The sequence below is a fragment of the Molossus molossus genome, unplaced genomic scaffold, assembly GCF_014108415.1.
Source record: "Molossus molossus isolate mMolMol1 unplaced genomic scaffold, mMolMol1.p scaffold_m16_p_1, whole genome shotgun sequence".
Taxonomy (NCBI): Eukaryota; Metazoa; Chordata; class Mammalia; order Chiroptera; family Molossidae; genus Molossus; species Molossus molossus.
In genome coordinates this window covers 77,253,813-77,270,735 of record NW_023425344.1, presented here as the reverse complement: position 1 = coordinate 77,270,735, position 16,923 = coordinate 77,253,813, and positions in this window count along the sequence as shown.

Here is a 16,923-nt window from a genome sequence, read left to right as displayed (position 1 = left end):
GTGGCAGGGGGCTAAATAGGAACGTGAGTACCAGAAGGAAATTACAGGGAGTCACCAGAGAGGCTAGTTACTACTGTCTGTGTTCTGGCCCCCAGGGATTCATGCGCCTCATGTGCACAAAATACACCACCCTTTCCTAAGGCCCCCAAAAGTCTCAACCTGTTACAACATCAGTTCCAAATGCAGAATCTCACCATCTAAATCAGGCCCTGGGGCAGATGAAGCTCATTGGGTATAGTTCCTTCAGTATTTAGTTCCAAATATAGTTGTGGTGTAGTTCCTCTCGGTCAGAAGACCTGGCAATTCGCACACCCACAGGGACAGGCCAGGAACAGGGCTGTAGGGATTCCTGTTGAAGATGGGAAAACTGAGGCACACAGGTCATCTCTCACACCCACCAGGACAGGCCAGGAACAGTGCTGTAGGGATTCCTGTCCTAGACGGGAGAACTGAGGCACACAGGTCATCTCACACACCCACCAGGACAGGACAGGAACAGTGCTGTAGGGATTCCTGTCCTAGACGGGAGAACTGAGGCACACAGGTCATCTCACACACCCACCAGGACAGGACAGGAACAGTGCTGTAGGGATTCCTGTTCTAGATGGGAGAACAGGAGGCACATAGGTCATCTCTCACACCCACAGGGACAGGCCAGGAACAGTGCTGTAGGGATTCCTGTCCTAGACTGGAGAACAGGATGCACACAGGTCATCGCTTCCCAGTGGTTCTAAAACCCAGCCGGGCGGAGGGGGCAAGTTCCTCAGCGAGGACTCAGGCCTACTCTTTTCTGGGAATGATTCTCCAGGGCTCTGGGAGCTACCCTCAGAGTCCTCATTTCCGACCTTTTATTCTTCCTTCCTGTTCCCGTAAAGGCGACCCCTGTTGTACGGCTAAGAGACAGTCCCAGCCTGCTTCCTGCATGTCAAAGGGCGGGAGCCTGAAGGTCTCTCTTCCTTTTGTAAGATTTCAGTCCTCTCAGTCCAACCTGATAGTGCATCAGCTGATAGTAACTAAGAACAACAACAACAAAAAACCAAAAAGAAAAAACCCACATAACTTTGTAGGTGACAAACTGATTGTCGGTGGGACTCATTCCATTAGACAAAGCTACACCCTTCCAGCTCTTCCAGATAAGCCATTTTCTACCTTGTGCTCTTGTTGAAATCGCCAGGGGACGGTGCCCTCAAGTTGCTTAGAAGCCCTAGAGTTCTCTGAAGTAAGTACTCCCTTAGATTTTGTTGTTGTTGCATCGGTTAATCCATTTATTGTAGGCTAGCAATGTCTCCAGCTGTGGAGCTCCTCCTGGTCTTTCAGTTCCGAGCCTTCCGACGGCGGGCTGGACTGAGGGCAGAAGAGGTGGTGTAGGTCCAGGCACCACCAGCTCCTGTTCCCACGCGGGAACCACAGTGCCGGGCCCCACAGCTCAACTATCCATCAGGGTTTTGCCACAGAAGGAGCAAGTGTACTTGGCATGTTGGCTGGTTTCAGTTTTCTTCACCATTTTCCTGAGGGAGGCACCATAAAGGGTCTTGTATTTACAGACGATTCTTCCGACCTTGGTGCATTTGGCCATGTCACTGCTAAGCAGGTCGGAAGCCAAAAGGAGTACTCCCTTAGATTTTGAAATTTATTAGAAGAGGATTTTATAGTCACAGCCTCAGCTTCATCCCTAGGCCATGTTTTCTTGGAAGAGGTCTGGATTTGATTTTTTTGGCCTGAAGGCCATTTCACAATTTTAGCATTTTCTGTCATCTGGAAGATTTCAAAAGCAGAAAGTCTTGTCTCCTTTTTGTTTAATAGTTAGTTCTTCCTTCAGCTTATCTCTTCTCTCACATATTGCTAGAAACAGCCAGAGGAAAACTAGCACATTTTCAACATTCTGCCTGGAAATCTCCTTAGCTAAATCACTTAGTTAATTAGATATATTTTCTTTTCTTTCTTTCTTTTTTCTTTTTTTCTTTTCTTTTTTTTTTTTTTTTATGTGACAGTGTTGCTAAATCTTTTTCCTATCTAAAAGAATAGTTCATATTCTAGCTTCCTCCAGGCCCTCACCAGCAGTATCCTTGAAAATCATCAGGCTTCTGTTAAACATTTCTGCAATGCACTTTATTATTTTATTTATTTTTTTATCCTCATTTGAGGACATTTTTTTCCATTTTTTGTACAGACAGAGTGGGAGGGAGAGAGAGGAAGAGAGAGAGAGGGAAACATCGATGTGAAAGGGACACATCGAGTGGCTGCCACCCGCACGACCAACCAGGGCCGGGGACAAACTGCAACCGAGGTACGTGCCCTTAGCGGGAACTGAACCCGGTTCTCTCCGGACCGCAGGTGGACGCTCTAACCGCTGAGCCAAACCGGCCAGGGCTCTGCAATGCACTTTATACTTTTTATACTTTCACTTCTCAAAGTCTTTCCTTTATGCTGCTGTAAGCCACTCCCACATTTAAGATCTTTTGTTATGGTAATGTCCCACTTCTGGCACCAAAATTATTATTATTTAGCCCTGGCCTGTGTGGCTTGGTTGGGTGTTGTCCCATGCACTACTGGAGGGTTGCCAGTTCAATTCCTGGTCAGGGCACATGCCCAGGTTGCAGGCTCCATATCCAGTAGGGGGCGTGCAGGAGGCAGCCAATCAATATTTCCCTTAGTTTAAAAATTAAAATTTCTACACCCTCAAAAAACCTAATTTTAAATTTTAAATGGCAGGAGCTGTTAACTCCCAGTTTGGCAATTGGTGACTTATCTCATTAAAAGATAATCATGCTGTTAAATTTTAAATTAATATTTGTAGTAGCACAGATGGATTGTGTGTGCATGTGTCCATGCGTGGGTTCAGTGGGGAAAAAAGACTCCTTTAAAGATGATTCTTCAGTAAAACATTCTTTGCACTATTTAATATTCAAAACTAACTGATGTGATTTTTTGTGTATTTATCCTATTAATGATTGGCTGGGCTTCTTTGCTCTGTAGGTTGATTTTTTTTTTTTTTCATCCTCACTCGAGGACATTTTTGCATTTATCTTCGGATAGAGAGGGAGGGAGGGAGGGTGGAAGAGGAGAGAGAGACACATTGACTGGTTGCCACCCACACAACCCCAACCGGGGCCAGGGACAAACTGCAACTGAGGTACGTGCCCTTAGCGGGAACCAAACCTGGGAGTCTCTGGTCTGTAGGAGGACACTCTAACCAATGAGCCAAACCGGCCAGGGCTCTGTAGGTTGATTTTTTAAAATAAAATATGGGAAATACTTGGTTATTATTTCTTCTAATGTTTTTTCTACTGCATTCTCTTTCTCCTCTTCATTTGAGACTTGAACCGCATGTATGTTAGACCACTTGATTTTATCTTACAAGTCATCGAGTTGTTCTTTATTCTTTAAAATGTTTTCCACTCTATTCTTCAATTGGGATAATTTTTATTGATTCATCTTCAAGTTTTCTGACCTTTTCTTTAGTATTTTAGCTACTTTTAAACACATCTAATAAATTTTTCATTTCACATGTTTTATTTCTAAGTTCTAGAATTTTTGTTTCTTTTTTGTAATTTCATATCTCTGCTGATACTCCCATATGTTTACTAATTATATATATCTTTTAATTCTTAAGCCTTCTTATTTTAAAGTTATACTCTGGTAAGTTCAATATTTGGGTCCTCTTGAAGATTTGTTCCTATTGGCTACCTTTTCTCTTTATTATGGATCATATTTTCTTCCTTTTACACATATCTAAAACTTTTATATTGTATGCTAAACATTGTGGATGTACTTTGTAGGGAGCTTAAATTGTGATTTCTTTTGGAAAGGATTTGAGTTTTATTGTGGTAGATAAATTACTAGAGGATCCTCTAACTCTAAATCATTGGCTCTCAACCTGCAGGTTGCAACCCCTTTGGAGGTCGAACAGCCCTTTCACAGGGGTGGCCTAAGACACAACAGTAGCAAAATTACAGTTACAAAGTAGCAACGAAAATAATTTTATGGTTGGGCGTCACCACAACATGAGGAACTGTATTAAAGGGTCACGGTATTAGGAAGGTTGAGAACCACTGCATATCCTTTCAAGCTTGATTTTTGTTTCTGTTATGGTGTGTCTGTTTTGATATTTTCCTTATTCCTATGGTACCGCCCTTTCTATAGTGCATGGCCATTATTCGTAAGGTGTGGCCTTAAGAGTAATGCCCAAGGTGCTCTGGCTAGAACAGGACTCCAAAATCTTCCCGGACTGTACACCCTTGGTAGCCCTGTTCAGCTCTTAGTCCCCAGTAGCCACTCTCTTGCTGGGCCTCACAAAGTTTAGGCTCCCATGTACAATTTAGAACCGAAGGGGAACACCCATGCAGACGGCCATGCCTCCCCCCAGCCCTCATCACTTTCTGCAGCTCCCTCCTCTCTGGTACTTTGCCTGCAGAATTCCAGCCACACTGGCATCCCCGCACTCTTATCTGTGCCTCCTCAGGTCAGCAAGCCCTCTTCCCTTCTCTTGGTCTTCATTATCTTGCACTTTGGTTTGAAAGTGCTCCTAGGCAGAAAGCAGGGGTGAAGATGCTGCTGAATTTTTCTGTGGCCTTATCTCATGGATCTCAATTCTTTGCTGCTGTTTCTCCCTTCCTGAAAAGAATTGCTTCATATATTTTGTCCAGGTTTACGGTTGTTTACAGTGGGAGGATGTTATTCCTAATTATCTACGTCATTCCCTTAACCACTGTGTTACATAGTTTATTTGCAGGCGATAAGGACAGTGAGAAAAATGTAAGAACCGGAGCATGATAGGGGAATGACAAAGAGCGGATACTGAAATATAGGGAGTAGAGATTGGAATAACATGTCAGAAACATTTAGTAGCCAATTATAATAGGTTTGTTCATTCATATGGGGTATGAAAAGAAAAAAAAAAAAGATGTTTACATTTTTCAGTATCATCCCATTGCCCAGATTTTGAATAGAATGTACTGGCAGAATAGAAGGGGACAATTTCTTTGTCTTTGAGCGACTTGCCTTTTTATTTTCATGCCACCAAAGCAGACGTCAGCACAACAGAAGCAGACAGAAGAACATTTTCTAAATAGATGGGATTTTAAAAACCACCAATCTGTTAGGAAGCAGCCTTGTTTCCTCATTCCCATGGAAACAAGAATTTGTTGGGATCTGTAGACGTGACAGAGGCCCAGGACTCCTCTGTCACTGCTGCCCCCGTTCATGTGTGCATCTTGATGTCATCCTACACCGTGTTAATTTCCTCTTTGGTCACAGGTCAGTCAGAGGACATGATAACTAGAAGGTCCACAGAGATCTTCTAGCCCAAACCAATTGCACAACACACGAGAAAACGGAAGCCTGGAGAAGGGATGGGCGGTGAAGACAGGTTAGAGCTCGGATTTGCAGCTCCCAGCCCAGAATGTTTTGTATCGACTCTGTGTTCTTTTTGTAGCACGTCCATTTCACTAAATAACAGGTGTGGTCTGAGTTCCTCATGTCTCACCAGATGTTCAGGACGCTGACACGTGCTGGCCCTCCATTCCTAGTCCGCACCCCAGGCACCTGTGCTCTAACCCCTGGTTGTTCCTTCGGCCACAAACAACTCTTCCTATGTGAACTGTTAGCTCCAAACCCGCCTACCACTCAACAGTTCAATTCCGATGTGTTTGAATCCTGTTTGGGCCCTAAGTCAATCAACTACAGCACTCTGTAAAAATACGTAGTATTTTATTTGTTTGAAAATCTCATGACAAGAATATTGGGTCTTCATCTCAACAAACTTTTCTCTCATTTGACTAAACTCTAGAGTTTCTGTTTCTGCAAAAATCTCACCAGTTGCATTCAACAAAGGTGTCTTCTCCTCCAGTTAAAAGTAAGACATAAATTATTATAATTCAATGGATACTTTTAGAGTTATTCAAAGGTTGTGATTAGTATTTTTAGGGTGATCTTAAAAAATGTAAACCCATGTTTTAGGATATTTCTTTATATTCTCAGAGGAAAAAAACCCCACAACACACCAAATAACTGATTTGATAATGAGACTGTGCCAAGTAGCTTGATGTTTCTCTAGATTAGAAGTTTAGAAGCTTGGCAGTCTTCTGACCCTACTTTGTTTAAGAAGAAACAGGTTTCGTGATAGGATGAACTCAGGAAATGCAGGGGTAGAGTGAAAATGAATTTTTCATTTACACTCTTTATAAAAATATAAGCCTATATCACAAGGTTTGAGAACTATAGGAATCTGAACATGATTGGATCTATTATGACCTGGGGTCCTGTAGAGCCTGTGAGCAACATCGTTAGCCAGTAAGGTCACTGGAAGTGATCTTTATAGAGTATTTTGGATATTAATGCAGACAGGGCTGAATGTGTATTGATCCCAGGATGTAGCTGGTTGGCTGTTTTTTCTTGAAATATAAATCCTTGATATCAGAGTATTTTTCTTATTTACTTTGCTCTCCTAAAATTTCAGGCTAAAGCAAACCAGTTTTGGGTGAAGATGCCAGGCTGTAGGTAGGGTGGTCCTCAGGGCCCCCCACCCCTTGCAGCCACGCTGGTAGGTTCTAAGGGTCCGGGGGCCTGGGTATTATGCTGTCACCTCTCTGCCTTAGATAAAGACTATACAGAAGGGTTGGAGGAGAGCCAGAGCAGGGCTGTCCTGTAAGCCAGGAAAAGCAGATTCCTAGAACACCTTCCACACAGGCAGTCCAACAGGATTTATTCCTTCCAATCTCCAAGATTTCTAGAAAGCATGAAACTGTATTAGCCCTTCACCCAGATCAGATTCTATGCAATGTGACAATCTGCTTTGGTCGATGGAAAGCTAGTGAACAGATGTGCAGCCAGCAAATACCATGTGATGGTGAAGACAATGCAAAGAACCAGGCTCTGTGACTAGCTTTTGGTTCAAATATTAACCAGTTTTATTCTTTAATTTCTTTATTTGTTCAATAAGTGAATCATTCATTCAGTAAACAATGAAGGCCTACTTCAGTGATTCTTAATCAGAGGACCTCGGTTCTCTGTGCCATAAACTCCACAAATGAGCTGCCTTATTTTTGTCAATGTCTTTATTTTATTTTTATATAGATAAGAGCATCTTGTGATTACAGTGATGTCTGGTTCCTAAAGTTGAACAGGTCCCAGAGAACAGTGTAGAGTGGGGCACAAGTTGCTTCAAGGAATAACAACTAAGAATGCCCTGGCCGGTTTGGCTCAGCGGTTAGAGCATCAGCCCACGGACCAGAGAGTCCCGGATTCAATTTCTGCTAAGGGCGCGTACCTCAGTTGCAGTTTGTCTCCGGCCCCGGTTGAGGTTGTGTGGGTGGCAACCACTTGATGTGTCTCTCTCACGTTGATGTTTCTCTCTCTTCCTCTCTCCATCCCTCCCTTCCTCCCTCCCTCCCTCCGGCTCTATCTGAAGATAAATGCAAAAATATCCTTGGTTGAGGATTAAAAAAAAAAGAAAGAAGAATAGTAAAGCCCTGGACAGTAGCTCTGTTGGTTAGAGTGTCAACCCCATATGCCAAGGTCGTGGGTTTGGTCCCCGGTCAGGGCACATACAAGAATCAACCAATAGATGCATAAATAAGTGGAACAACAAATCAATGTTTCTCTCTTTCTCTCTCTCTCCCCCCTCCTTTCTTCTTTCTCTATCAAATCATTTTTAAAAAATAAAAAAGAAGAATAGTAAAGTCAGTGTCTAAGACAGACTGTTTCCTGGTCACAGAAGATCTTTGACTTCAGGAGTACTATATAAAAGAGTGTGATCAGGGTTGCAAACAATTTTCTTCAATATCAATACTGTTCTGAAGGGTGACCAAGTAAAGACTGCAGTAACTAAGAGGTTTTATAGACATTATAAAGTTGTTACATTTCAGGAGTGATTTCAGTGGTTTATTTACGACTGCTTCTTCAGCTCACAGTTAAGTTGTACACAGATAATTATAACAGAGAAGAGTTAAAATGCTAGGGGTAGGGAACTGAGAAAATTTATTTTTAAGTCACAAAGAGGCAGAAAGGGAAGGTCAGGGAAATGACCAAGGTGAGCAAAGCTCATTCCAGGCCGAGAAAATAATAGACAGGTGGCAGAAACTTCTAATTGTCTCCCTTCATGAAATATCATGTGCTTGAGTAAAGCACTGGCCACCAGGTAAGGGTTATACTTTCCAACCTCCCTTACAGCTCGGCAGGTCTAGGTTCAGGCCAAGAGAATGTGAGCAAACTTATTTGAGCAACTTTGGAGTCCTCTCCTTGGAGACAAAGCCTCTTACTCTGGGCTCTCTCTTGCCAGACACGAGAGCCCACTTCAACCCTGTGGACGATGGCAGTACCCCAGGAGATGGTGAAGGAACAAGATGTTAGAACCTGGGTCCCTGGTGCTGCCCTTGGGAGTGGGGGGAGGTGGGGCTGGAAAGGTCGGACGGCAGGAGTCAGTGCAGTGTTGTGTGCTGGAAATCGTGCTGGGCTGGGTGGAGACGGCTGTGGTCTTCATAGGCCTGCAGTGAGGTCTGTCCTCTCTTCCACAGGAGTCCCGCCTCCAAAACAAACAGCAAACAGAAGACATTTCAACAGTGGCCTCTCGCAGCCTTGGTCCCAAATCACTGGCAATACAATATCATAGCCACGCTTCTTCCTCCAGATCTTGCAGCCTCATTCTGTGATTCATCTTCCAGTCGATAGCTTCGCTTTGCCCCTTGGATGTTCTCTGTAAGCTAGCTGTCCTGTCAGCACCCCCCCTCGGCACCCCTGCCCTCCGCAGAGACCCCGCTGAAGACGGCACAGAAACTGGACCACACTTTGGTGGAGCTCTCCAGGAGCTCACCGTCTTCGCTCGAATCTGACAGGCATTGCACCCCCAGGAAAAGGTAATGGCAGGATTTCTCTGTTGCATTTTGCTGCTATGTTGTTAATGAACTCTTCTATTCTTACCTTCCTGCTGACTGTGTTTGACAATTTGAAAAATAACTTATTTAGAGAAAATAAGGATTTTTCAAAATCCAATTTTCAGTCATTAGGAAGGCAGTCCTTTTCCCCCCAACTTTCCTATCAAAGTCTTTAAGCCCCCCAGGTCCCAGAATCTGCGTGTGTGCGGTCAGAACTCTGCGTCCACAAAGCAGAACACCCCTTGCAGCTCCATGTCACTGACTGCTGAATGCATCTCCCCTTCCATACTCTTCCCACCCTGCTCTGTGCCCCGGGAGACTGGCCTGTGGAGGCTGCATCCTTAGGCTCCCGTGCCCTCTGGCCGCCAGGTGGGCAAGGACGAGAACTCTTGGCAGGAGACCAGAGGGGCAAGGAGGTAGGAAAGGTGTTTGTCCTCTACGGCCCCTCCCCGCTGGGTTGCTGAGGGTTGGCTGCAGTCAGGGGTAGCTCTCTACCAAAGAGCACGGTTCCTATCAGGTGGCCAGACCAGGTCTCCACAGGGCTTTCCTCTTGGCTTCAGGTTCTAGTAACAGCTCCCTCCCTTCGTTTTTACTGACAGTTCTGGCTCCCACTGCCGATTCCACGGGGAGCTGCAGCTTCCCTGGTTGGTTTCTCTAATTCTGCACCTTTCCCCTCTGTAAGTTGTCCCTTTGTTACACTGTCCTCAGTTACCTAGTTTCAGTGCCACCTGTGTCATGCTGGAACCCTGCCTGCTGCAGGGATTGAGCGAGCGTCGTGTTAACACACCGTGGCCGTGGACACTGAGAGGGGCTAGTGCCTTGGGTGTGTTCCCTTGGTCTAACTGACCTGATTCTAGCCAGCGTCCAGTGTCACCTCATATAGTTATTTCTTCAGGCCAGCCTTACATGTCAAGGCCCTGGAATGGATGGGGCTACAGCAGGCACAGGGAACAAATGTCTCTCTTTCCCACGGAGCACTCTCTGTCCCCAAGGAACTGCGTTCTCTCGTTCTTTCACTCTCCCTCCTTCCTACCACCCTCCTCCCTCTTCTCTCTCTCAGTCCCTCTCTCTTTGTGTCTCTGCCATCTACCATTTATCACCTATCTACAGGCACATACATGTATGTATGTGAATACAGAATTCATTTTTCTGAACCAATAGAAGGTAAATTACATCATGGAATTTTAACTTTAAATATTTTAGTGCATATTTCCTAAGAATAGAATATTCTGCCCTGGCTGGTTTGACAGCAGTTAGAGCATCAGCCCATGGACTAAAGAGTCTCGGGTTTGATTTCTGGTCAAGGGCACATACCTCAGTTACAGTTTCGAACCCCAGCCCTGGTCGGGGTTGTACAGGAGGCAGCCAACCCATGTGTCTTTCTCACATTGATGTTTCTTCCTCTCCCTCCCTCCCACTCTATCTAAAAATGAATGGAAAAAATCCTCAGGTGAGGAATAAAAAAAGAATAGAATATTCTGTTACATAACCACAGTAGAGTTATCAATTTCATAGATTGATTGATATAATACTTTATCTAATCTGGCAGCCCTACTTCAATTTTGCCAGTTGATCTAATCATGTTCTTTTTAGAACTTTGTTCTCTTTTAGTCTCCTTCAATCTGAAGTACATCCACAGTCTTTTATTGTCTTTTATGACACTGACATTTGAAAAATAGAGCCCCCCCCCCACACACACACACTCATACACAGTCCTCATCTTGTGTTTGTCTGATGTTTCTTTGTGGTTAAATTGGCATTATACATTTGTGGCCACGATGCCACACAGGTGGAGTAGGGTCCCTCACAGGAGACCACATCAGGAGACACAAGATGTTCACTGGAAAAGGCAATTCTGATCTCCGGTGAATAATCATTAGGGTATTTTCTCCCTTGAACTAATAAGCAGTCTGTGGGGAGATCCTTTAGACATGTGGATATCCTGCGCCCCCCCCCCCCCCCAATTCTCCCCCCGGGAGTAGCGTTCCTCGGCATTTCTCGGTGACCTCGTCTGCACTGTGACTGCAGAGGCGACGGTCCCTCTCCAGCACACTCCCTGCACACTGCCATCCGGCCTTCAGCATTCTCATGTAAGCAGAATCTTATCCCCCGTTTATTTATGTAGCTTTTAAAATCATCAATATGGATTAATGTGTTCCCATTCTTCCATAGTTGATCATTATACTTAATATATGAGTGTTCCAGTTGTACCCGATTTGGCCAGTGGGATGTCTTTGACCTGTCCCCAGGTCCTTATCACTTGCTCTGTTATTTGCGTGTGCACTTCTTCACTTCCTGGCTTCACAGCATGTTCCCAGCTCATCCCGCACCCACTCTGTCCCAGCTGTGGTGTCAGCCGTTTTTCTGACTAGCCTTGGTCCCTGTTCTCGGGGAATAGTGGAAACACTGTCTGGGCACCAAGGGTGTCAGTGCTGCTGCTGCTGGGTGTCTGCTTCTTGGTGCTTTCAGCAGGCAGAACTAGGGAATATAAGCGTGTATGTGCACGTAAACAGACACAGACACGCAAACACGTACATAGGCACATGAACATATATGCATGCACACACATATATAGAAGTCCTGAGTTTGCACAATGCCTCCAGTTCCCATCCAGTTGCACAGGGATTTTTCTTGCCTGGCCCCATTTCATTTTTGTCTGGCCCTTCTTGCACAGTAAGAACCCAACAAGATCAATACATTTATTATTTTGCTCAATTCCAAATTTTGTCAAATATATTTTCCAAATTGTACCCATATCACTAATTTAATAAGTCTACTGTACTAGTGAGGGTTCTCCAGAGAACAGAATAAATGGAATGTGAACAAACAGAGAGAGAGAGAGAGAGATTTATTTAAAGATGTTGACACATAAGATTGTGGAAGCCGGCAAGTCCAAGATCTGCTGGGCAGGCTGGCAGGCTGGAGACCCAGAAGGGTTGGTGTTGTAACCAGTCAGAATTCCTTTCTCTTTGGAGGACCTCAGTCTTTTCCCCTTAAGGCCTTTAATTGATTGCATGAGGCCCACCTAGATTAGGGAGGGTAATCTGCTTATACTCAAAGACTACTGATTTAAATGTTAATGTCATCTCCAAAACACCTTCATGGTGATGTCTTGATTGGTATTTGATCAAATATCTGGGTACTGTGGGCTATTCAAATTGACACATAAAATTAACCATTATACTTACAAAGAAGAAAACTTTTTCAAAAAGTAATCTCATGGCCCTGGCTGGGTAGCTCAGTTGGTTAGAGCATCATCCCGATACAACAAAGTTGTGGGTTTGATCCCCAGTCAAGACACATATAAAAATCAACCAATTGCCCTGGCCAGTTTGGCTCAGCAGATGGAGCGTCAGCCTGCAGATCGAAGAGTCATGGGTTCTATTCTGGTCAAGGGCAAGTACCTTGTTGTGGTTTTGTCCCCTGCCCTGGTTGCCTTCGTAAGGGAGGCAGCCAGTAGATGGTTCTCGCCCTCTCTCTCTTTCTCCCTCCCATTCTATCTGTAGGTAAATGGAAAAATATCCTTGGGGAAGGATTAAAAAAAAAAAAGGAATGTACCAATAAATGCATAAATAAGTGGAACAACAAATCGATGTTTCTCTCTTTTTCCCTTTCTCTCTCTAAAATCAATACATTTTTTAAAAAGTAATCTCAAAAGGAAGCCTCATATGTAACCGAGGAGTTGGGAGCACGCCTATTTAAAGGGTGGAGGACGGAGTAGAATTCCCCTCTCTCTTGGCCTTACTTGCCCTGAAGCTCTGGAGTTCCACGTAGCCCAGGTGGAAAACTATTGCGTTTAGCCCAAAGGAGTCACGAATGAGGAACTGAAGGCATCATCACTAGGGGAGGGATTCCTCTGGGGAGAAGAGGCAGGGAATGGCCCTTCAGGGCCCTCATCTACACCTCCCCACAGGGAGACAGTTCCCACTAGACCTCTGTCAGCTTCCTTCCCCTGGCGAAGGACAGGGCCTGGACACACACAGTGAGCAAGCTCTTTTCGGCCCTCCTCTCCCTGACACGCAGCCACGTAAGGCAAAGCAATACGTATGGAACTTTTTTCTTTTTAAGTCCAGGAGATAGAGAGTTGCGTTGATATGAGGGATTCCCTAGGACATTTTGTTATCTGAAGGACATGGTTCTGGTACTCCGCAGATAAAGGCCTCTCTCCTGGGTCAGGGAGTATTCCAGATAACCGTGTCCCCCGCAGCCCAGATCTGCTCATCTGTTTTGTGCGCTGTGTCCGTTTTGCTTCAGTGGAAGCATTTTATTCCACTGAGACAGTGGGGAGCAGCTGTGTGATCCTCAGCCGCAGATAACTCTGCAGAGGTTCTGTCTTACATGCTGGGATCCCGAGAGAAGCGGCCATCCACACAGTCCTTGGGAGGGAGGAAGGCCTCCGTCCCAACTTGAAGAACATGATGAAACCCACATGTGCACACTCACCGGGCAGAGGGATACCTGCCTCATTCCGTGTACACTGTGAAAGACTCACAGCCATAGCCCAGGCCGCCGCTGTCCCGTGTGGCTGAGGCCTCAGCCTGGCTAGCGGTGGGCAGTCTGAGCTAGGACCCTCCTCCGGGACCCGGAGCACTGCAGGCACTCCTGCCTTCGTCACAGGCATCGACTAGCTTGGGGAAAAAGAGCTGCAGAAGTTGGCCCAAACGTAAAAAGTGTCCCCCAGGGCCGGCATCTCCTTCCCAGGTGCAGCCCTGTCTCCTCACTGCCGGAGTAGGGTTGGGGCTCCAGGTCTGCACCCCAGATGCACACCTCTTTCCCCCCTCAGGATACAGCCCAAACTTGCTCCTAATCTGCTCTTTCCAGACTGATTCTGAGAACCTTTCCAGACACTTCAATTTGTGTCAACAGACTGCTCTCTCTGTTCCCCCGACGTACCTTATTCCCTCCTCCCATCCTGGCTTTACATGGGGCTGCTTTTTCCTGTGATGTTCTTCTGTACCCCCAACTGATGAAAGCCTCTTCTTCAAGGCCCAGTTCCAACCTCACCTCCTTCTCTGACTTATTTTTTTATTCCTCACGCGAGGATATTTGTCTATTTATCACTAGATAGAGTGGGGGAGAGGGAAAGAGAGAGAGACAGAGAGAAACATCGACTGGTTGCCTCCTGCACGACCTGACCAGGGCCGGGGACAAACTGCAACTGAGGTACGTGCCCTTGACCAGAATCAAACCTGTGGCTCATTGGTCCACGATCCGATGCTCTCACTGCTGAGCCAAACTGGCCAGGGCTTCTCTGACCTCCTCCTCTGTGTTCCATGGTGCTCTGGGTGTGATTCTCACACAGCTGTAACTACTCATTCCTAAGTCTGCTGGCTTCCCCACATACATGTATTTGTCATGTTAGGCCCTGAGACTTTGGCCCTGTTGGCCTGCCAGGGCCCACTCAGCCAGACTCTGCCCTCTGCTCTCCGACAGCCTGGGTCCTGAAGCTCTTGTCTTCTGCAGCTCATGCTGGGGCCCTCCCGGAGCTCCTGACTTCCATGGCCTGGTCCTCTTATCCTGGATCTGGGGCTGGATAGCTCTCCTCCAGGACTAAACACACCTCTTAGTTCCCACTGGTACTTAACCTTTAGTTGTGATTGCTTTTGGCTCCTCCGGCTAACACTATGTTCATTCCAATCTGCCCTCAGCATTGGCCTCCTCTTGTTGGGAGGTGCCTGACCCCAGAGACAGATGCCAGGCACCGCAACACTGTCAGCACTAAGGTTATGAATAGCATCATACCTTCCTTTCTATACCTGCTGGGCACCATGACTGGCACAAAGGTGAAACTCATGCTCAATGAATAGTGAATAAACCCTGATACTCTCATGATGTTACTGAATGCAAAACTCAGTTAACAGTACTTACCTAGGGGGAGTGAGTACAGAATGTTCAAGGAAGAAAAGAGAAATTAAAATTTTCATTGTAGCCCTGGCCTGTTTGGCTCAGTGGTTGGAGCGTCGGCCTACGGACCAGAGAGTCCCAGGTTCGGTTCCTGCTAGGGGCACGTACCAAAATAAATATATAAAATTAAAAAAAATTTTTTTTCATTGTATAACCTTTTTCATTATTAGAATGTTTTTACTATGAATGTGTTTAATTAACGATAACAGTAATAAGGCATTCAGACAACCATATCCTCAACATGGTGCCCAAACTTGTGGTTTTTTTGTTTTTGTTTTTTTCATTTATCTTCAGATAGAGCAAGAGGGAAAGAGAGATGGAGAGAGAGAAACATTGATGTGAGAGAGACACATCGAGTGGCTGCCACCCACACGACCCCAACTGGGGCTGGGGACAAACTGCAACCAAGGTACGTGGCCTTAGTGGGAACCAAACCTGGGACTCTCTGGTCCGTAGGGTGCCAGTACTTTTTGCAGTGGTTTGCTAGGGCTGCCATAACAAAGTACCACAGACTGGGAGTCTTAAATAATGGAAATTGATTTTCTCATAGTTCTGGAGGTCAGAAATTTGAGATCAAGGTCAGCATTTTTTGTCGTTGTTGTTTGTTGTTTGAGGTCTCTCTCCTTGACTTGCAGATGGCCATCTTCTTTTGTGTCTTCACATGTTCTTCCCACCATACATGTCTGGGTCCTAATCTCCTTTTCTTTAAAATTTTTTTTTTTTTTTTTTTTTTACTGATTTTAGAGAGAGGAAGGGAGAGGGAGAGAGAGAGAAAAACATCGATAAGAGAGAACATCAATTGGCTGCCTCCTGCATGCCCCCCACTGGGGATCAGGCCCACAACCTGGGCATGTGCCCTGACTGGGAATTGAATTGGTGAACTCTTGGTGCATGGGTTGATGCTCAACCACTGAGCCACACCTGCAGGGAAATCTCTTCTCATAAGGACACCAGTAATTTTGGATGAAGGGTCACCCTTATCACCACTTTAAAGACCCTATCTCCAAATACAGTCAAGTTCTGAGGTACTAGAAGTTAGGACTTCAACATCTAAATTTGGGGGGACACAATTCAGCTCACAACACTTTCCAACAGGTATTAATCCTGACTTGACCATAAAGCTTTCCTCTGTCTCTACCCTGCCGTGCCTCCCAATCAGTAGTAATGCCACTCCCTACCTCCTTGCTCCCTGGGATCACCCAGGAGCTCTCTCTTGTTCTGATGCCACTAAGCCAGGCTGGTATTCATGTAGACCCGTGATTCTCCATCCTGGCTGCACCGGAATCATCCAGGAATTTACAAATTCTTATTAAGAAAAAAATATATATTTTTAATCTTCACCCAAGGATATTTTTCCAGTTTTGTTCAGATAGAGTGGGAGGGAAAGAGAGAGAGAGAGAGAGAAAGAAAGAAAGAAATATTAATACCGGAGAGACATTGACTGGTTGCCTCCTGCATGACCCTGACCAGGGTCAGGGATGAACTGCCACCGAGGTACCTGCCCTTGACCAGAATTGAACCCGTGACTCATTGGTCCACGGGCTGACACTCTAACCACTGAGCCAAACCGGCCAGGGCTTTAAAAAAATTATTTTTAATTACAATTTACATTTAATATTATTTTGAATTAGTTTTGAGTATTTTATACACTTATATACTTTACAAAATGTTCCCCCTGACATTTCCAGTATTCATCTGGCACCATACATAGTTATTACAGTACTATTGGCTATATTCCCTATGCTGTACTTTACATCCCACAACTATTTTATAACTACCAGTCTGTACTTCTCAATCCCTTCACCTTTTCACCCACCCCCCAACCAATCTCCCATCTGCCAACCATCAGTCTGTTCTCTGTATCTGTGAGTCTATTTCTGTTTTTGTTTCTTTATTTATATTGTTCTTTAGATTCCATATATAAGTGAAATCATATGGTATTTGTCTTTCTCTGACTTATTTCACTTAGCATAATATCCTTTAGGTCCATCCATGCTATCACAAATACTAAGATTTTGTTCTTTTTTATGGCCTTTTATTATTCATATTTTTATCCATTTTTCCTTTCTTTTTAAAGAAGATTCTTTAACATTTCTTGTAATATTGGCTTGGTGATGATGAACTTATTTATTTATTTTTTGTCTGGGAA